Source organism: Podarcis muralis, chromosome 12 (assembly GCF_964188315.1).
Source record: "Podarcis muralis chromosome 12, rPodMur119.hap1.1, whole genome shotgun sequence".
Taxonomy (NCBI): Eukaryota; Metazoa; Chordata; class Lepidosauria; order Squamata; family Lacertidae; genus Podarcis; species Podarcis muralis.
In genome coordinates, this window is record NC_135666.1 from 39,580,308 (window position 1) to 39,603,591 (window position 23,284).

The following is a 23,284-nucleotide window of genomic DNA, read 5'->3' on the forward strand; positions in this document are numbered from 1 at the left end:
CTGCAACCCAAGGTACCACTGTATGTGAACTGAAGAAGCACCTCTAGTGATTATTTCAAGACATTACACATCCGCAATATAAGCCAAGATTGATCAGGATTGCTGATGACATGCCATTTTTTTGCTGTCCTATGGGAAACTACTTGCTTTTACTTGCTGCCGTTTGCAACAAAATCTGTGGTCAATGCCCACCTCCCCTGCAAAAAAAACCAAACAAACATACAAGAAAGTTCAGTAAGATATTTTGGAATCCTCATGTCAGCAAGTATCCTCTAAAGATGGTCATGTCAGATGGTATCAAATTTTTTTTGCATAGCCAATGAAGCACATTATCAATGAATGACTCAACTCCCTAAATTTTTCAATGATGTGACAGATGCTCATGATTTGATCATATGTGCTTGTCCTTCTTTGAAATGGTCAGGATGTGGTGGGATTTCTGCTATCATTTGCTTCACACAATATTAGAGTCATCATAAAATTGGTAGTGACATATGAAGTATGAGAGACCTTAGCTCTTCTTGTCGGGCACCACAACTAATACTGCAAATATAATAGATTTAGTAGATAAGCAAATTCCCAAAAGGTCTCTTAGAAACGTAACAAATACATAAATCTAAAACAAATTGTACAAAGTGCAAGCAATTCTTCATGATTAAATGTTGTTCTCAACCTTCACTGATATCCTTAATACAGTGTGAACCTCACTAATTCATACTACCTAAAATTAATTTTTATTACTTTAGCTTTCTAAATATTAATGTCCATTTGTACTATAGGTGGATAACATTGCTGACTCACAGATTCAGTGCCAAAGAAAAAAAACTAACAGGAGATGCTACACTGGGTGGCTGGATTCAGTTTGGAAACAAAGTACAGTCATACCTCTTGTTACGTTTGCTTCAGGTTGCACAATTTCAGGTTGCATCCTGCGGCAACACGGAAGTACCGGAAAGGGTTACTTCCAGGTTTTGCCGCTCACGTATGCGCAGACATGCAAAATGACGTCACGCGCATGCGCAGAAGTAGCAAATCACAACCTGTGCATGCACAGACGTGGGTTGTGTTCTGCTCATGTTGCAAACGGGGCTCCAGAATGGATCCCGTTCACAACCAGAGGTACCACTGTACGGCCAAGAGTAACCCAATAAGGAAATATACGTGAATTTTCTGAAACATGACCAATCTAATAATTCATGAGAAAGAAACAGAGGGGGAGGTGAAAGAACAATAAAAATATACAAATATTAAAAATAGAATGATTATAATAATCTTGTATACATTATCTAGACTGCTGGGTTTTCTTAACATTTTCACATGCGCATAAAACCTCAGATTTCAGTATCAAATATTGTTCATGTAATCAAGACTACACACAGCATGTAGTACAAGTACAGCCATACCTCGTGTTGTGTTCTGCACTTTCAGCTTATGAACGCAACAAACCCGGAAGTGTTTACTTCCGGGTTCGCCACCCGCGCATGCACAGAAGCGATCTACACACTTTGCACATGAGCAGAAGCAATCTGCTCAATCGCACAGCACACATGCGCAGAAGAGGCGCTCTAGTTGCGGACTTTTCAGAGTGCAAACGGCACCCCGAAACAGATTAAGTCTGCAACTAGAGGTACCACTGTATTGCTACTGCTTTCAAAAGAGTTTATCATGCTATCATATCATCAACCAACCTAGACTGCCAGGACTATGTCCTTAAGATGACAAATCTTATGCTCATTGTTTCTTCTTAACTTGACATGCTTCCTCAACATTCTCCTCCTGAGACTTTCAATCAAGAACAAATGTTTACTGTTATTTACTTCTTCCGCTTTTTAAATGAGGGACAGATCTTAAGTTTGGTACAAGCCATTAACAGGAGGATTTCCACTATCGCCCCTTTTCAAACACCTCATCCATTCTCTTTGTCATTCCACAGAATATGTGCAATGTTTGCCACCAACCCTCAAAACATTCCATAGAATTTAACTCAGGAGTAGTAGGTACTGCATTAGTGTCACCCGTTTTAATTCAAACATGCAAAAGGCACCTTTCAATTCTTAATGCAGCATTGCTGCAATGACTGTCAGCTCAAAGGCTTGTTGATTGACAAACAATGCTGTCTGGTGACTTTTCTTGTAAATGAGCAGAACCATCTATTTTAACTTTCATTCTACAAATCCTATGCCCCACGTATTCAGCAATACTGTATTCATATTGTTTCCCTGGCATATCCTCCAGCATTATGTATTTTAATATACACGTGAAATTTTAGTTTGAAAGGAAACTGGGGACAACTACCCTGCCAAAGACAACTGGCTCATTAGGAAAATAAAGACAAATTTCAGTATAGCAAGAAGAAACGCTGTCTGGTGCCAAGCATACTTTCTTATCCACAAAGCAGATGAGGAAGATTCAGGAGGCCGCCAAATTCCACATTAGCCAACCATCGGCTGCAGATATGCAGTTCTAACTATTAACAGAATCAGAAGGAACTAGACCAAGGAACTCATTAGACCTTAGCATCCTCTGATGCTTCAAACTGTGCAGACCCACGCCTTCTGCAATGACATTATTACACTACTTTGGCACTGTTGGTCTATAACATGGATAGTGCCTTACAATGTTGTTTTTTTCCTATCCTGCTTTTCTTGCTTTTTGAAACTGTAGTTTACATTATTCTTCATTTGCGGTTTCCCTCTGCCCTTTGCTGCATTATTTCCTGGTTCCTGTTCAATCTTCATGGCTGCTACTTCAAGGTTTCTGCTACTAAATTTCCATCTTCCTCCTCTTGCTATCCCTGTGTGCTCCCTAAGATCCTATCAGGTCTATTACTTGCTGAATCTTTCCCATTCTTCATTACAATTATGTTGCTTCTCATTTCTGTTTGCTTCACTGGCCCACTCTATCCTCTTGGATTCTACCTAAGCTTCTGTTGCATTGGATCCAAAAGTTCCCTTTGCTCCATTGGAGGAAGACTCCCTTCCTTAGAAAAAGAGAACCTCTGGATCTGACCCATTAAGCTTAACAGAATTCAAAATACAGCAGACACGCATAGACAAGAGAGCCTGCAAATTTAGGTGCATTGTTCATAAGAATTAAGGTTTGTTGAGAGGAAATCCTCATGAAAGGAAGAGATGTAAAAGGTTATTCATTTATTATTTATATAAAACATTTATATACTGCCTTTCAGCCAAAAAGTTTGACCAAGTGACTTATGCAAGGCCACTATCCAACAAGTCAGTCCTTGCATTTCCAAGCTTATCTTATTTACAAGCCTCACCAATGTTCAATGGACGGTTGTGTCAGAAAGAAGTACAACTTCATGAGCATCTCCCTTTAGCTGGGGACTATGTGTACAAAGTCCTGCCAATTAGAACACTGTTGCTGTATTCTTTGTGCTTACATATTATGTTGTTGGTATCCACCTGTCTCAATAGACAATGGAGTGTGCCTCCGGGGGTGAAGTCAAACTGCTGAGTTAGCAGCATCAGAGTGAACTCCGTGGGATGCAAGCCTGGGCATTGTGTCTGGAGGTCCTGGGCTGACTAAATGACAAGACACCCTTCTTGACCTTGCTGATGCGATCCACAGGAAAGCAAAGCAGTACATTTGGCATGAGCTTGGATGCAGGAGATGCCAAAAGGAGGCATACAAGGCAGCATCCAACAGTCTTAGGGCTTCCACTCTGGATTTGTGTAAGGATTACTCCTAAGCCTTTTTTTCTCCCAAAGATTTTCCCCAAAGTGGCGGAGGTTCAGGATAAGAGAGTTCTCCTTCTCCATGGACTACCTTCCCAGGTTGATGGGCTCCATCTGCCCCTTGTATATATAGGTTGTCTGCAATTGATAGTATTTGTAGGTTCCATACAACAAACAACAACAACAATTTTTTGTTAATAAGTTGGATGTTTTATGCAGGCAGTCTCTTAGTCTAATGTTTTACTGTGCATTTTATTAAACTATCCTGTCTGGGTCAGGGTTTCAATGAAATGGTGTATGGCTAAATGCAATAAAAGTGACTTGACAAGACATTGTTATGTTCAAGAGGTCCAGGTTACAGAAAGCTATGCACACAACTCATGATTAATTGTCACTTTTTTGTTTTCCTGTTTTCATTCTGGCACATAATTAGCTGAAAAGTATCTAACAACCAAAGCCTTATGCCAGCAGAGGTTATACTGGACATATGCCCTGGAAGAGGAAACCATATCTCAAAGTGCCCATTTGCTGACACTTCCAGCTTCAAAGAGCCCTGGCCTGGGTAATACTAGAAAATGGAAACAGCCACTATTACCTCCAAAATCAGTAATAACCATCAGCTTAGACTGCCACTACAAGTTTTTAAGAAAGAAAAGTATATGGAATATTGCCATGCTTACAACACTACTTGCCCTACCTTTGCAGTAAGGAAGTACACATAATTAAACAATTAGCATATCTATAAACTTTTTTGAAGATAGGTCATGCCTAATATTATGCCACATTAACCATTCATTAATGCTTTTCACTTTTCATGGTAATGATCGATAACCGAAATAATACATTGGAAGTGTGAATGTATTAATTCAAGCTCATTAGCAAATAGTTTGCATGAGTATAAAGAAGGTCAATACACCAAAGGCTAAATTGAGTCTGCCCTAATTTGAAACAAAAGTATCTAATTTTCACCTCCTTCCCCAAATTCAAGCATCGAGCTATATCAAAGAGCATCACTTATGATATAGCTGTTCAAAATTAACCATAAAAGCACTGGATAGAGGATGAAATTTCAGATTCTGAAGCTGGATGACACAGATGCTATAGAGGGAAAATGATGGCAACAAGACAATAAAATCCAGAGCATGGGGAAAATGTTCAGGGTGGTAGGTGGCAGGCAATCAAATCCAGCAAGCTGTTTTAAAAGGATCCCTCAGGATCCAGATTCTAAGCCTTATTTGGGCTTATTTGCATCTTACCCCAACTAATGTGTGGAGCATTTACACATAGTAACTGAGGACTGTGCAGTAGTTTACAATGCAACCACCAGATGAAAGTCTACCACAGCCTCAGGAGTTGTTGTGACACGAAATGAATCTGGGTGCAGCTGTGCTTTATGCTGAGCCACAAACCTGCAGGTTACAGAATCTATCTGAAGTACCCTCAGGCCCTGTGCATACTCCAACCACTAAGATGGAATAAGATGCAGTTGACCCAAGAGTATAAGAAAAGGCTTCCTATTCAGCTTTGCCAAAACAATATGGTGCTCCTCAGCTTTTATTTTTTAGTCTGACTCCTGGCTCCCTCTTTGGTCCTCCCTCCTGGTTTGTCCTTCAGTCCTCTCTTACTCTTCACTTCTGACTTATAGATATATGAGGCTGCTTTGTCTTAAGACCAACCTATGACTTAGCCCCTGACACACAGAAAGCCCACCATCATAGTATTTTGTCATTTTCATCTATTTAAAATATATAAATACAAGACAAGCAAGGAATTGAAAATCAGACATGGCAAAATAATATTTAAAAAAACTATAGATGCATGCAGATGTTTTCTGTAGTTAATACAGTTAGCAAACAGTATCATTTAGGTCCCTGAACTGTCAAGTACAGCAGTTTGCAAAATTATAGTTTACATTTAAACTACAGGAAAGGAAATACACATGTAATTATTACATGGAGAGACCTACTATTGTCCAGTAGGTGGTTTCAGTTCTTTTCTCCAAAGAACTGCTACATGATATGAAACTCATTGAACTTCTCTGCACCCCAGTACCTACAGTCCAAAGGTTCTGCACAAGTCATTTTGATCCACCTTAGAAACATATATAAACAGTGGAGTATTGTATTTGTTTTAATTACAAAATATCACTGAAGTGATTATATCAGTTCCTGTACTGCACTGCAAAATGTTGGTTAAACTTGGGAGAGTTTAATTACAATATGTCTTTAAAGGGGTGGGGGGAGGAAATTAGCAAGGTTGCTGGTTTTTTGTTTTTTAAAGAAGCCCTGTCGTGCAAACCTATGTATACAGGGTGATTCATAATGAAGTATGCAGTTTCCATTTATAGTGAATGGAATTTATTATTATGAATCACCCTGTATATACATAGGCACATGCAAGTGTATTTTTTTTCAAGGCTGGAATTAAGATATGTTTGAATAATACTGTAGAAAATCATTATTGGATTTTTTTTTTTAACCTGTAGCATCCAAGGTTGACATGCCATTAAAACACAGTAAGTAAAAATAGCACTATCTTTCCTAAAAATTATACAGCACAAGATTTAACCAGCTCTTCTCACAAATTGGTGGGTAAATGAATGGGGTGTGACAGAACTCTTGTTTAATGTGACCTTTGGCTGTGCTTTCACTTCTCACTAGCTGTTCTCAGGGCCAGTGCATAAGCTGCCTTATATTACCCCTGGAACTATCATAATATGTCATTCAGGAAGCATTTAATATTAGTACAGGTGAGTGACAGAGCATACTTGCAATATTTAATATCAATGCTTTACAGGCCTTTTTCAATAACGTTTTTTATATTGTGAAAAAAATACAAATGAAAAGGTTAAGATAAATAAAAAACTTCCAAAAAGAGGTATATTACTGGGGATGCACTTCGACATAAACTACAAAATACAACACATTCTACTGTTATATGCTGCGATGTATCTGACCTTTGTAAGTATGTGGTGTGTTTTTTTAAAAAAAGCAAAACTGAAAGACTAATGTAAAAAGCAACCAAGGTATTCATAAAGGTGTTACGAACAAGGTTTACAAAACTTAAGCAATCAAAAAGAAAGAACCCCCCCCCCAACTTGTCATTGCCTAATGCTGTTCATCTAATACAGGAGAGAGAAAAGCCATTGATACACACTCTATACAAGTTTTTTATCCATGTATATAAATCAAAGGAAACAGCTTCCTTTAAGGCAAGCATATGAAGATACTAAAGCAAGATACCAATTAAATATTCATACATTCAATATTTCAAAATAAGGAATTTGGATATACACATGCATAATTTAAGTTCTATAGTGAAACATATCTACAGAGGCCATTTCTACTGTACTGCAACAGCATCCCAACTTGAAATGTACAATGCATCCTTTCCCATGCCCTGTTAAACTTTAAATTCTATAGTAATTCATCTCAAGCACTAAACACAGAATAAAGGCCATGTTGTGCACACAGCACATTTATCAGAACTACAGCTTTCCCCTCATCATTTTACTACTCATTGCATGAAGGAGATACTACATTCCCCTACAAAAAAAGAGAGGCTGGGAAGGCTGTATTAAAATAAGCAGACTTACTGAATTTTAAAGTGAATTAAAAGTTTAGAGTTAACTGTAAAACATTTACAGCAGCTGAAGTCACAGCGGTGATTTATAGAGACATGCGCACAAGACCAAACTATTTATTCATATTTAAGGTAAGAGCCGTTTTGCATCCTTGTCCAGTAACCCACACACAGGTAACATCTGCAGAATGATTTAGTTAGAACACATCTCCATCCTACTCGTCACTGGCTTTTCCCTGCCATTTATCTCCGCTTTACTGTCCAATCAATTCAGGACACTTTAAACACCAGTAGACATCGATCTTCCCTGGGCCCAAAAACATGTCAGTTTTCTGAGCATTCTTTCTGTATGAACTTTTCTTCCATTATTTACATGATATTTTATGTGCTCCACCCCCGGAAAGATGGTGCTTTCTCATGAAGCCCCTCTTCCTTCTAGGATCTCGCTCCGAGTAGACTTTCTGCAGAGTTGAAGGAGCAGCAAACAATGTAATCTAGCAACTGTTAGTAATAGCCTGCTGGGTGTTTATGCATTTATCATTGCTGTGGCGTACCAGGAGGGGGCTCCATATGCAAAATGCCCCAGGGAGGCAAAGCAGGGTGCTGAGACTGTGTAGACACCACCCGGACTCACTATGTGAACAAAGGGCATCTGCATCCTACGCTCTCTGTATGCAGAGGCCAAATCGTGCATAGAAATTAGTGTAATGCAGGAAGCAGAGCATCTTAGAAATAGAAAGAAAAGTATTAAGGGATATTAGAGATGGAAGGAGAGACTGGTGGAGCTAGAACTGTCTACATTAGGTGTGATTCCACAGTAAACATTAGATGACATTAGGAATGACACTTTGTAGGGCAGGTTAGCGTTTGTAGTGAAACTTACTGAGCAAGACCTCCATTTAAAAAGAAGAGGCTACTCAAGTTTGACTGAGCTCAGAAAATCTTTCACCTATTCTCTTAGCAAGTGCACGTTCTGAAAGCAATCATGAAGCTTCAACAAATTACTGAATGACAGTGCAACAATTGTCTGTAAAATGGGTTGAATCAAGAGAATCTTTCCTGCAACAGAGAATGTGTCTCTATATCCAACACATATAGAAAGTGTACACTAGTTGTGTAAACTATGGAGAAGAATGTGTTCACTTTTGCACCAAAGGTTAAATATTTATCTTTATATAGCTATGGAACAGAAAAAACAAGATTGTGAACAGGTAAGTAAGTACGCAGTCACAAGTTACAAAATGTCATGTAAAATGTGTACCTACAAGGAGAAGTACTTCATATGCAGAAAATATATCTATCTATTGGCCTTGCAATGAATATAAACTTGCCTCAAAGCTAATACTTTAATTTTCAAGAAGCAAGTAAGGGGATAAAAAAAAAAAACCTAGTCAGTAACAATGCAGCGTCGAAAAGCAATAAAATCAAAATTAAGTTATAAATAATTTAAAGCTTGTCATGAAGATGTATTAATAATTCATCAGATAAATAATTTACTAAATAATCAAATAAATAAATAATGAAATACATAAATAAATCAGCAAATAAATAATTCTGCAAAATAACCTAAACAATAAGTCACTAAAACAAATGACAGCCCTACAAAACTATAATGATTTTCTAAATTCTGATAGTTTTAAATAAACAAATGTATATAAAGTAGATCAATCTTTGTTAGATAAAAAGATATTTTTTCAGTGATACTGGTGAATTCCTGATTACACTGCAAAGGCTACACTTTAAATTTCATAAGAATGGAGCTATCTTCGTAAATTAACAAAACTGCTACTATATATCTTGTCCCTTACATTCCATGCGCTCCCTTTGTACAACTAATTTTTCATCAAATATATATGGACAGGCACTTTATAATATTTTTAATTCACATTCTTTTCAATGCAGTACTTACAATACTGCTACAGCCCTCCTTCGTAGATTTCTTACTATCTTCTTCAATCCTTCAGAAGTTTTGCTGCAGGGAAAAACAAGTGGAATAACCTTAATTATTACAGATGGTATCTCATTCATTAGTGGATGACAACATTTTATTTGAAAGCATACGAAAAGCTGTTTTATAATTCTACAAAGCAACTTAATGTGAAACAACCATTACTGTTTGCCGACTACCTAAAGTTTTTAGAAGTCTTTGGTGGAATGATTTCAAGCAGACTGATGTGTGTTTGTTGTATTTAAACTGACACACAATCTGTGCAAACTGGCAGTCATTCAGTTATGAAGACAAAATGTGAGAAGGACAAAATGCTTGGCTGACTTCTAAATCCTTTCTCAACGTTTAAAGCTCATAGTCCTTGGAAATATACAGAGGTTACCAAGTTTTTACTATCTGAATGCACTCGCCATTTAAAATTAAAACACTACCATCCACATCCTTGAATGGGGCAACCAGTAAGGTAAAGGTAAAGGGACCCCTGACCATTAGGTTCAGTCATGGACAACTCTGGGGTTGCGGCGGTCATCTCGCTTTATTGGCCGAGGAAGCCGGCATACAGCTTCCAAGTCATGTGGCCAGCATGACAAAGCCGCTTCTGGCGAACCAGAGCAGCACACGAAAATGCCATTTACCTTCCCGCCAGAGCAGTACCTATTTATCTACTTGCACTTTGACATGCTTTCGAACTGCTAGGTTGGCAGGAGCTGGGACAGAACAACGGGAGCTCACCCCGTCGCGGGGGTTCGAACCGCCGACCTACCTTCTGATCGGCAAGTCCTAGGCTCTGTGGTTTAACCCACAGTGCCACCCGCGTCCCGGGGCAACCAGTAGAATGTTACAAATAAAAATTCATTCAGGATTTGTTTTAGTATGCTAAATTGGAGCTCCAAAGCATTGTACTGCAAAACATAGTGGGACAAACATGTTCCCAACTATACTAATTACAGTGAGTAGAATTATTTCCCACTACTGATATTGTAAGAGTTCTCTGTATTCTAAGAGTTCTCTATTTTATGGAACTGCCTTGAAATGTAATCATTACCTGGTCCTGGTTTCTGGTAAATAGCAACCTAAAAGCAAGACTTGTAGAATTTCAAAGGTGCTTAGGTCTATTCTTACAGTTCCTGGACTTCTTTTGTGGATAAAGTTTGAACTATTTAGGGGACCATAATGAAGAGACAATCATACAAAAAACTATTTGTTATACATAATCCATTGAACACATTTCCAGATCTCAACAAGGAAAATCAATATTGGAAGTGAGATGTGTTTTGCCGCATGGTCATGCCAAATTACCTGTAATTTTCCTGTCCATATTTATGGAAACAAACTGAACAGCTCCAGGTCTCTATAATTTAGACTATCTCACTGGACACCTCTTGTAGACCAAACTATTAAACTATTTGTGTGGGGTTGACTAAGATTAGCTTGGTCTGTTAGACATACAAGATTTCTATTTATTTCTTTATTTCATAAAATTTATATACCGCTTTACTGCAAAAAAATCAAAGCAGTTAACAAAAATTATTGCTAAAAATTAGCAGCCATAATTTAAAGCATACAGAAAGAGTAAAACACAATAGATACCAAAAGCAAGGAGTTCCAAAGTGTTGGTGCTGCCATACTAAACAACAGAGTTCTTACAGATACAGGAGATCTATCTTATAGTTATTGACTGTTTTCTTAAGGCTGTCCATAATTAGAACCAATGCATTATACAGTCACATGTTGAGGGCTACATTAGTACACCTAAATGGCATTCTAAACTGCTGTTTTCTGCTCTAGTTTAAGCAGTAGGAACTGTTCATAAAGACATCCAAGATACATGCTGCATCTCCTAAGAATCCTCTTAAGTCTTTCATATAGTAAACAATAAATTTCAGTTTAAAGGATAGGTGCAACTAAGTGACATCTTAGTATTAGCAGGAATTGCAGTTAAGCTATTAGATAAAATGTGGGGAAGGGTAGTTCAGTGGTAGCAGCACATGCTTTGCATGCAAGTTCAATCCCTGGCATTTCTAGGAAGGGCTGGGAAATACTTCCTACCTAAAACCCTGAAGAACCTCTTCCAGTCAGTGTGAACGTTACTGAGCTAGATGGGCCATAGCAGCTTCTTAGGTTCTTGTGTTTTTTTCTAATTCTTTAAAATACTGTACAGCAGCATAGTTCCATAAATATAAGAAAGGTGTGTTTCTAATGATTACCAAGAGTAACAGTCTTTCAAAAGCAAATGTTTCCTGCTTGGCAGGGGGTTGGACTCGATGGCCCTTGTGGTCTCTTCCAACTCTATGATTCTATGAATGAGTATATGATGGTGGGAAGCAATGCTTGATGCTGAGTATATAGACATGGTTAGAACTGTGTTATTACATCCTATGACACTTACTTTTGAGTAGACATATATAGGAGTGTACTGTGAGTTATGCAAATAATTTTGAACATGTTAACTTTCTCTTTAAAAAAATCAGGTCCAGTAAAAGGAAATAATAGCAAGACACAGGCTGAATGGTAATAACTGAGTGCTGAGGACAAAAATCTTTGAAGTAATCACAGAACTTACAGAGGGATGCACAACTTGTTACAAGAGCTATCTCACTGTATCTGCCACTTCAACACTGTTTCAATTATTAACTCAAGTGGTCAAATTCATTGAAATTTGATGACATTTGCACAATAAAGTTCTACTATTTTCCATCTAAGGTATTAAATATAAGGAGTTTTCAAGGACACAGAACTATGGTGCAAGAGTTACATTAAACTAATGCATGGCCACCTTTTTCCAAGAATACCATCCAGCTCTGGAAACTTTTGATTTATGGATATACTGTTTTAAAGCAGTTCATACATTAACAAAAATGCAAGAAAAGATGGCAATACTGTTGCAGCTCTTATCCTATTGGCAGCATATCTACTTTAAATGGGGTGTTGTTTATTTGTTGCATATAGCAGAATTAATGACACTAGAATTAGCTTACCCTTCTTGAAGCATTATATGAGATTATTCCTTGGTCTCTTCCTCTTTGATTTAGTACACCTTTTAAGATTATTTATTAATGTTTGGATATCTCATCCATCATCCATTATTATTGGTGTCGTAAATTAGAGGAATGGAACAAAGCACTGGACTATTCACTTTTTCCATATTCATCAATAAAACAATCGCCTCCTCTGGCATGTAGTGAAAGAAATAAGTTGGTTTTAGCTGTCAGACTACAAGAACTCCCTCCTACATAAACAACTTATATGGATAATTTCTGAAATCTGGCACAATCGCATCAAAGCAATTGTCTCCTATGGGGACAAGGAGAAATTGGGCCTGAACAAGCAGAAGGAGTACAACAGTGGAAATATATATATGATTTGAGGATGAAGAAGAGCTGTGATAATGAGTGGGAGAAGGAAACTGGGAAAGGAAAGATGTGTGTGCAGGCTGACTTGGGAAAATTTGGCATGAACTGTGGTTCAGGGTGCAAGAGGCCTGGCTAGCTCTATGTAACACTGGGATTGTGTTGCCCATCAACCAGCGGCAGCAACTGGGATGAGGAAGACCACCAATTTCAGATTACAAAGCAGTTTAATATACTAAGTGACAGCTAGTGCAAACCAGGTTTGAGAAACCCCACCCTCATATCCACATGGAATGAGAGGCAGGATCATATTAATCAATTTGCTCAAGACATTTGTCATCATAATCCAGGATCGAAACTAGGTTCAGAGTAAACTGGAGCTCTCCCTGCCAATTCATTTCCTTTTCAACACTGATTCCAGTGTTGAAGCTCATAGGAGCAATGGTGAGAGCCTCCTTTAGGCCCTAAATTGTGCATGGTAATGCCCTGTGACATCAGCAGCCACACAAGCTATATTTCCCATGCTTCCAGGTATCCTGGACATAGATGTGTTTGCTCATAAGAGCATCTAAGGGCTACTAGAAACGCTACCTCTCGCCACATAAAGATAAATATGGGACAAGAGTGGTGAAGAGGGGGGCACAAGGAACCTAACTGGATCCATTCTGGTTTGGGTTGAGAAGAGATGAGACTGAATGTAAACATAGTAAAAAAAAAAAGGGGGGGGGGGATTCTGGAAATAAAAGTAGGAAATGGCTATTTGTCCAATAAAGTTTAGAGACTAAAACTATAAACCACCCCACTTTGGAGATATAGCAGTAAAATTTCACTACCAGTAATGCCTTTCAGCAACATGCAATGATAATTAATTTTGCTCTACAATTTCCTCCATGGGTATTTCCTCATAGGAGAAAGTTATTATATAGCCTTTCATCTTTAAAACACCAATCCCCAATCTATTTATATATTAGGAATGATAATACATTTTGACTAAAACAACATTTTAGGCCCTCCTATTCAAGTAACAACTATGTCAATGGAAGAGATGTTAAAAGCCTAGACACGAAACAGCTATGTTTTCCCACAAAAACTGACACAAAACTAAGTGTTCAGTGAAGAGGGCTATTACACAACTGGGGGAGAGGGGAGAGACGAGTCTGGCTGGATTTGATCTCTGGACTACAAGTTGCTGGATATACCGTAAGAGTAAGGAAAGCTACTTTAACTGTGCAATATATTCACTTTACCTCCTGTCTTCCTTCTAGGATATAGGTATGACTCTTCTTGGTTTTTATATCACAATGATATTGAGTAAAATATAATTAAGATCTTATTTTGCTAGTATCTCTTACAAAGTCGGTTTTAGATATCTTTAGAGTACTAGATTGAACATGGTCAACAAGATGGGAGGACTTCTGGAGCCACAGCTGTTGCTTTCCTCTCATTTACTGAAGCTTCCTTGGACTCTAATGTATTTATAGACTTTTATCACTGTAGAGGCGGTGATTATATGCAAGGGAACTGAGAAGCAATGGTTATGGATACAAATGCATGAAGCCCCAAGGCTTCTGGAGCAGAGAAGACCTCAATGCATTAAGCTCTATCAAATTTTCTTTCTTGCAGCGAGGAAACTGTATGTTAGACTCCTTAATGATTGCATCATACGCACTGTTCACTCTAGTTAAAAAACTGATTAAACAAATAACTAGATAAGCTCTTTGGAAAAAAGTCTGGTCCCATACCCACTAGAAGTGTAGGCAAGATAATCTCTATACCAGCATGCATAAGCATGATATGAATGTTAACTGCATTGTATTCCTAAGCATTATTATAAAATTATACTGCCTTCCTTGAAGCAGTGAGATAACAAAAGCTACACTTAAAAAAAACACCTTTAGAAATATCCACCTTTTCCTGCTACTTTCAGGCAGCTTGGCATTATAAACTGCTGGACAGAGAGAGTTTTTAAGACTACTCTCGGGGGTCATATGCTCCAACTCACCAATGGAAGTAAAAATATGCCTACATCTGGTCAAAGTGCTTAGGTAATTAACACTGCTAAAAAGGCATAGAATTTCCATCAATCTGGAATTAGTCTCTGCAATCATTCTAATTACCTTATTGACTTCTTTCACCATTCCCCAGTTGCTCTTTTAAAGTTTAAGCTTACAGTAACCACACTTAAGAGCCCAAATAACTGTCCCATTTCTTATGCCCTTGATTTAATCTTTAATGGCTGATTCTAACATATATTATGTGCCCCATGAAAACTGCTAGCAGTACTTTTGCATGGTGGTAGCTTCCCACAGTAGTTTTAACATGTCAAAAGCAGCTCACTGTGTGGATTGCCTGAGTCACATGGAGTCAGCCCTACGCTAGTCCCAGCTGCCATTATGAATGTGTAAAAAGGTAAAGGTAAAGGTACCCCTGACCGTAAGGTCCAGTCACGGACAACTCTGGGGTTGCAGCACTCATCTCGCTCTATAGGCCGAGGGAGCCAGTGTTTGTCCGCAGACAGCTTCCAGGTCATGTGGCATCCTGACTAAGCCGCTTCTGGCGAACCAGAGCAGCGCACGGAAACGCTGTTTACCTTCCTGCCGGAGTGGTACCTATTTATCTACTTGCACTTCGACGTGTAGTGTGGGCTAAATAGCACTGGACAGCCTCTGTAATATTATGTTACAACTGCCATGTGGAGTCACTATGATTGTGGAAGAATGTTCAGAAGATTCTAAGGGACCACTGTAACATACAACTCAGCCCAAAGAGGAATATAAACACCATCTATTAAAAATTAAGTATAGTGTCTGAAATACAGTAACTTTAAAACCTGCCGTATTCCAGACAATAAACCTTCAATCAAGCAAGTAATGGGCAAACCCTAAAAACATGTTATCATATTAGAGGCTTGACACCAAGAAAGCGCCATGACATACTCATCATGTTACACAATATACTGTCTCTCCTACCCAGTAAATTTATATTGATTGTAATGACAGTGATTTGTTAATTCAGAGTCCTATTTAAATGGAAGCTTTCCATTGCTGAAGTCAGCAGCCATGCCATTCATGTATCCAAGACTATGAAAACACACCGATTTTCTTTCCTAGAACGAGTATTAAACAGCCTGAAACACACAACTGCAATGTTTGACTTCATGAAATAAGTGCTTACTCAGCAAGCATACAGCAGGTAATGCATTATTCCACTTAAATTTAGTAGCACTTTATTATCCATTTTACACAAGAATCCATAACAGCAGCAAGTTTGACACACAGTGAAAACCCACATATTGTGTCTGACCTCTGTCAGATGAATTAATAATTTCTTTAACAGTGACAAAGCATCATGAAGAAAACAAAACAATACAACATAGAAGGTAGCATTCTAATAATGAAGATCGCCTCTGACAAACAAATTGATAGGTACTTTGAAAAGATGGGCATAAGATTTTAAAAATGGGCAAATTCAGTTTTCCTCTGGACCAAGAATAAGAAAATTGAATTTATGAACATCATGGTGATACTAAAATATGGCATTCTTTCTTTGTTTTGTACCTATCTGAATCTCTGTTTCATTGAAAAGAACAGAATACCTCATACACACATTTTTTATAAATATATGTATATGTGCAAAACAAGTGTACACACATGCATGCGCATGCACACACACAAAAAACTATGTAACACTGTGTGTGTACATGAACACTGCTCAAAATACATGATGTGTGCGGCTACTTTGCCCTCTGAGGCCTGGAGCAAGTGTACCCAGCTGCCTCCCTCCTCTGCACAGGCCTGTTGCTAATTTGAATCTCCAAGTTTAGAAATACTATGCCTATCCACTGCTGGCGGAAGAGGTTGAATGGCAGGGGTTTGTTATTTCCTTTATGTTTTACAAAAATATATGTTATAAGAAGCAAAATTCTAGGCGCCAACATCAGATTTTACAGCTCTATTGAGTGGGAGGATTTACAAGTTTCCCCAATATTGTCGCTGTGGCACAGTGTTATATCACAGAAACAAAACACAGAAGTTAGTAAAGCATTGATCTCTTACACAATGACATCAATATTTTCAGAACTTTCCCCGCCTGCAGGCAGAATGGCTCTCTCTACAAGCAATCTCTCTTCCACACACATACACATACAAATATGCACACTTATGGTTTGAAACTTTTGTATTTAAAGTATTTTCTCCAGGCATATGCTTCGTATTGAAGAGCAGTCTATAACTTCATTTGGCACCAGCACCAAAGGAAGGCTCTTGCATGGTTTCATCACAAATTCTGATCAAGAAACGCCAGTGTACTGCTTTTTGAAAACTTGTGGGTAGGCAGTTTCAGTGACCTAACTTGATAAACTACCGTACATCTGAAAAGTAAGCTCTACTCCCAGGGTAGAGAACTTGTGGACATTCAGAGTGGTTGGACTATGAGTCCCATCATCTCTGTACCGACCAGGCTGGCTGGAGCTGGGAGTCCAATGATATATGGAGGTTCACTTGTCCCCCACTGCTTTAAATTCATGCAACAAACAAGCTAGTGATCTTTAAGGTGCCACAGCTTGCCTGCTTCTTGAAATACTTGTCATTCCCCCCCTTCATTTCTGTTACAGTTTCCTGGACAGAAAATTAAAATAGACATTTTACTAACCAAAACTGATACTTTCCTCACATTGTGGGTTTTATACCAGAAAATGTTACGTGTTGCATAATATTTAAATGTGTATGTGCATGTACACAGCCACAGCCACATGAAACACACACCCCTATACAGGCAATTATGTACAAGACTGGCTATTTGGTTACTAACCAAAAACAGAAAGCCTAAAAAATGAAAAATGAAAAGATAAATTTGTCTCTAAAGTATTGTTCAATATGCCACACACATTATTTCCTTACAAATTGATCAAAAAGCTTCTGTTTCAAAAGGACATACAAGGCCAAATCTCCTTAGTTTTTAGTTACTGCCTTATTCATTATCACTCTTCACCAAATGAGGGCCAATGCACAATATATATTAGGGTAAATATCCCAGAGAGGTTTTAAAAGACAAGTATGCAAATTATTCATGGGATGAGAATCAGCTCCCGCAACCCCAAAACTGCTAGGACTCTTATGCTCCCTGTTCTCTTCCCAATCAGGAAATGCAGCTCCTGATACTTAACACCCCTTTACCTATGTTCAAAAAGGGCATCATTATCAAAGGTTAAAACCAGCTGTCTCCAATGCCCTATGGACAGTGATGAAGAGGAAAAGGTGGACCATAGACAACTCTATGACATTAAATCCATCACCTAGTTTTCCTTGAAGGTTTAGTAAGGTGCCTTAATCTTGACTGGACTGCCACACCTATCAGATATCCACATTGTGACAGATAAAAATGCAGGAAAACAAATGGTTTGTGTGGAAGGGTTCCCTACTGAATGTGGCTATGCCAGTTCGTTCATTGTTTAACTCAAGTGTTCTTGAAGAATTCATCTAACATAAATGGGTGGCGGTAGGGATTCATGCCTCTCAAAACAAGGGTTTTCTGTTATTCTGCGGCTTGGAAAACATCCTCAAGTACAATTACACTATCTGGATGCACTTTTTGAATTTATTCATGAAGAAATTTACTGCAAGGGGACACGGGTGGCGCTGTGGTCTAAACCACTGAGCTTAGGGCTTGCCGATCAGAAGGTCGGCGGTTTGAATCCCCGCAATGGTGTGAGCTCCCATTGTTCGGTCCCAGCTCCTGCCCACCAGCAGTTCAAAAGCACATCAAAGTGCAAGTAGATAAATAGGTACCACTCCGGCGGGAAGGTAAACAGTGTTTCCGTGCACTGCTCTGGTTTGCCAGAAGCGGCTTAGTCAGGATGCCACATGACCCGGAAGCTGTCTGCGGACAAACGCTGGCTCCTTTGGCCTACAGATCAAGATGAGCGCCACAACCCCTGAGTCATCTGCGACTGGACCTAACGGTCAGGGGTATCTTTACCTTTAATTTCCTGCAAGCAAGACACGGCAGTCTCTATTAAAAGAAAATGAGTTCCATTGAAATCAGTGGGATAAGTTAGTCATTAGTAACTTGATGCCACATTAATTTCCACAGGACTTAAACATGACCAACTTATTCTGGACTTGTTGTTTAGTCGTTTAGTCGTGTCCGACTCTTCGTGACCCCATGGACCAGAGCACGCCAGGCACTCCTGTCTTCCACCGCCTCCCGCAGTTTGGTCAGGCTCATGTTTGTAGCTTCGAGAACACTATCCAACCATCTCATCCTCTGTCGTCCCCTTCTCCTTGTGCCCTCCATCTTTCCCAACATCAGGGTCTTTTCCAGGGAGTCTTCTCTTCTCATGAGGTGGCCAAAGTATTGGAGCCTCAACTTCACGATCTGTCCTTCCAGTGAGCACTCAGGTCTGATTTCCTTAAGAATGGATGCGTTTGATCTTCTTGCAGTCCATGGGACTCTCAAGAGTCTCCTCCAGCACCATAATTCAAAAGCATCAATTCTTCGGCGATCAGCCTTCTTTATGGTCCAGCTCTCACTTCCATACATCACTACTGGGAAAACCATGGCTTTAACTATACGGACCTTTGTTGGTAAGGTGATGTCTCTACTTTTTAAGATGTTGTCTAGATTTGCCATCGCCTTTCTCCCAAGGAGCAGGCGTCTTTTAATTTCGTGACTGCTGTCACCATCTGCAGTGATCATGGAGCCCAAGAAAATAAAATCTCTCACTGCCTCCATTTCTTCCCCTTCTATTTGCCAGGAGGTGATGGGACCAGTGGCCATGATCTTCGTTTTTTTGATGTTGAGCTTCAGACCATATTTTGCGCTCTCCTCTTTCACCCTCATTAAAAGGTTCTTTAATTCCTCCTCACTTTCTGCCATCAAGGTTGTGTCATCTGCATATCTGAGGTTGTTGATATTTCTTCCGGCGATCTTAATTCCGGCTTGGGATTCATCCAGCCCAGCCTTTCGCATGATGAATTCTGCATATAAGTTAAATAAGCAGGGAGACAATATACAGCCTTGCCGTACTCCTTTCCCAATTTTGAACCAATCAGTTGTTCCATATCCAGTTCTAACTGTAGCTTCTTGTCCCACATAGAGATTTCTCAGCAGACAGATGAGGTGATCAGGCACTCCCATTTCTTTAAGAACTTGCCATAGTTTGCTGTGGTCAACACAGTCAAAGGCTTTTGCATAGTCAATGAAGCAGAAGTAGATGTCTTTCTGGAACTCTCTAGCTTTCTCCATAATCCAGCGCATGTTTGCAATTTGGTCTCTGGTTCCTCTGCCTCTTCTAAATCCAGCTTGCACTTCTGGGAGTTCTCGGTCCACATACTGCTTAAGCCTGCCTTGTAGAATTTTAAGCATAACCTTGCTAGCGTGTGAAATAAGTGCAATTGTGCGGTAGTTGGAGCATTCTTTGGCACTTCCCTTCTTTGGGATTGGGATGTAGACTGATCTTCTCCAATCTTCTGGCCACTGCTGAGTTTTCCAAATTTGCTGGCATATTGAGTGTAGCACCTTAACAGCATCATCTTTTAAAATTTTAAATAATTCAGATGGAATATCATCACTTCCACTGGCCTTGTTATTAGCGATGCTTTCTAAGGCCCATTTGACTTCACTTTCCAGGATGTCTGGCTCAAGGTCAGCAACCACACTACCTGGGGTATACGAGACATCAATTTCTTTCTGGTATAGTTCCTCTGTGTATTCTTGCCACCTCTTCTTGATGTCTTCTGCTTCTGTTAGGTCCTTTCCACTTTTGTCTTTTATTATGGAAATCTTTGTACAAAATGTTCCTTTCATATCTCCAATTTTCTTGAACAGATCTCTGGTTCTTCCCATTCTATTGTTTTCCTCTATTTCTTTGCATTGCTCGTTTAAGAAGGCCTTCTTGTCTCTCCTTGCTATTTTTTGGAAATCTGCATTCAATTTCCTGTATCTTTCACTATCTCCCTCGCATTTTGCTTGCCTTCTCTCCCCCGCTATTTGTAAGGCCTCGTTGGACAGCCACTTTGCTTTCTTGCATTTCCTTTTCATTGGGATGGTTTTAGTTGCTGCCTCTTGTATAATGTTACGAGCCTCCATCCATAGTTCTTCAGGCACTCTGTCCACCAAATCTAAATCCTTAAACCTGTTCCTCACTTCCACTGTGTATTCATAAGGGATTTGACTTAGATTGTATCTTACCAGCCCAGTGGTTTTTCCTACTTTCTTCAGTTTAAGCTTGAATTTTGCTATAAGAAGCTGATGATCTGAGCCACAGTCAGCTCCAGGTCTTGTTTTTGCTGACTGTATAGAGCTTCTCCATCTTTGGCTGCAGAGAATATAATCAATCTGATTTCGATGCTGCCCATCTGGTGATGTCCATGTGTAGAGTCGTCTCTTGTGTTGTTGGAAAAGCGTGTTTGTGATGACCAGCTTGTTCTCTTGACAGAACTCTATTAGCCTTTGCCCTGCTTCGTTTTGAACTCCAAGGCCAAACTTGCCAGTTGTTCCTTTTATCTCTTGATTCCCTACTTTAGCATTCCAATCCCCTATAATGAGCAGAACATCCTTCTTTGGTGTCATTTCTATAAGGTCTTGTAAGTCTTCATAGAATTGGTCAATTTCAGTTTCTTCAGCACCAGTAGTTGGTGCATAAACTTGGATTACTGTGATGTTAAAAGGTCTGCCTTGGATTCGTATCGAGATCATTCTGTCATTTTTGAGATTGCATCCCAGTACAGCTTTCACCACTCTTTTGTTGACTATGAGGGCCACTCCATTTCTTTTACGGGTTTCTTGTCCACAGTAGTAGATATGATAGTCATCCGAACTGAATTCGCCCATTCCCGTCCATTTTAGTTCACTGATGCCCAAGATGTCAATATTTATTCTTGCCATCTCATTTTTGACCACATCCAACTTACCCAGGTTCATGGTTCTTACATTCCAGGTTCCTATGCAATATTTTTCTTTACAGCATTGGACTTTCCTTTCGCTTCCATGCATATCCGCAACTGAGCGTCCTTTCGGCTTTGGCCCAGCCGCTTCATCAGCTCTGGATCTACTTGTACTTGTCCTCCGCTCTTCCCCAGTAGCATGTTGGACACCTTCCGACCTGAGGGGCTCATCTTCCAGCGTCATAACTTTTATATGCCTGTTGTCTTTGTCCATGGAGTTTTCTTGGCAGGGATACTGGAGTGGCTTGCCAGTTCCTGCTCCAGGTGGATCACGTTTGGTCAAAACTCTCCACTATGACCTGTCCATCTTGGGTGGCCCTGCACGGCATAGCTCATAGCTTCTCTGAGTTATTCAAGCCCCTTCGCCACGGCAAGGCAGTGATCCATGAAGGAGTATTCTGGACTAGGACACATAATTATTACATCCAGGCTGCAATTCCATGCAGACTCAGGTGGGAGTAACCCAGTTTAAACACAGTGGGTGTAATTCCGCACAAACAAGTTTAGGATTGCACTAACAGTTAATGAAACATGTTTTCTGAATGCGGCAGATTATCATTAACATCTCAATAGTAACTAACCGTGTTTAATACTAAATGTGCACCAGCGTGCCGTGTCTTTGATTGTGAACCAGGCCACAATCAGGGCATGCCACTTTTTTACCTTGTGCATAAAATGCAGTATTCATGCTTAAAATCCTATGTTGTGTCCCTAGTATGCTTTTAAAGCAAGAAACTTCACTGAATTATTAGTTCAAAAGAGATGTGTTACTCTATAAAGATAACAGCCAGACACCAAAAAATTACCTCACGCATGTCCAAGTGCTTGGGCTGAACTGTAATATTTTTAATATTTTTAAACAGAACGCCTCTACAACCCGTGTAACAAACCACTTTTGAAAGTTCCTGAAATTTCATGATTTGCTATATAATAGGGAGCACTTCACCTATAATATAGGCCCAGAAGACACAAAACTAGTTGCATGGGTTTTTAAAAATAAAAATCCTAGCCCACACAAATTAACCCATCAACTCATAGGCACTAAACTAGGGACTTGTAAGCATGACAACTCCAAGTCTTTCAATGAAGTCTTCCACAATTCAAAACACCTTAAGCCACTTTACAAAGTGGATTGATTGTGCTATTATCCCATATGTAGACTCTTAATATACTAGAGAGAGATCAAACTACACTTAAAAAAGAGAATCTGAAAATTGGGGAACTACAAAGTTCGTGTAATCTCAAACTGTTCTCTAAACGATGGGGTGTTCTCAGTACTTAGGAGGCAGCTTCTAGTTTGGTTTAAAAAAAGAAAAAAGCAGGAACAGAAACGATGAGTAAGCAGATGTCACAAAACTTCATTTCTGAATTTGGCAACAGGAAAACATTATTGCCTAAGGCCACAATCCTGTATCCAACTGCCTAGAAATAAGCAGTGCTGGACTCAATAAGACTGAGTAGACATGTATAGGATTGATCTGTAAGGCGTGTGTGTGCGTGTGGGTACCTCGGGTTAAGTACTTTATTCGTTCCGGAGGTCCGTTCTTAACCTGAAACTGTTCTTAACCTGAAGCACCACTTTAGCTAATGGGGCCTCCTGCTGCTGCTGTGCCGCCGGAGCACGATTTCTGTTCTCATCCTGAAGCAAAATTCTTAACCCAAGGTACTATTTCTGGGTTAGCGGAGTCTGTAACCTGAAGCGTATGTAGCCCGAGGTACGACTATATACATACACAGACACACACACACACACACACACTCAAA

At 39.4% G+C, this 23,284-nt stretch overlaps 1 protein-coding gene across 9 annotated transcripts in view; it reads right to left on the reverse strand.

Moving 5' to 3' along the window:
- Positions 1-23,284, reverse strand: part of TBC1D5 (TBC1 domain family member 5) — a 286,484-nt gene that overhangs the window by 261,908 nt on the left and 1,292 nt on the right. For all 9 annotated transcript variants that reach the window (XM_028750607.2, XM_028750600.2, XM_028750602.2 and 6 more), the window contains exon 2: positions 9,187-9,249. The gene's annotated coding sequence lies outside the window, so the exon portion shown is untranslated. The remainder of the gene's footprint in view (positions 1-9,186; positions 9,250-23,284) is intronic.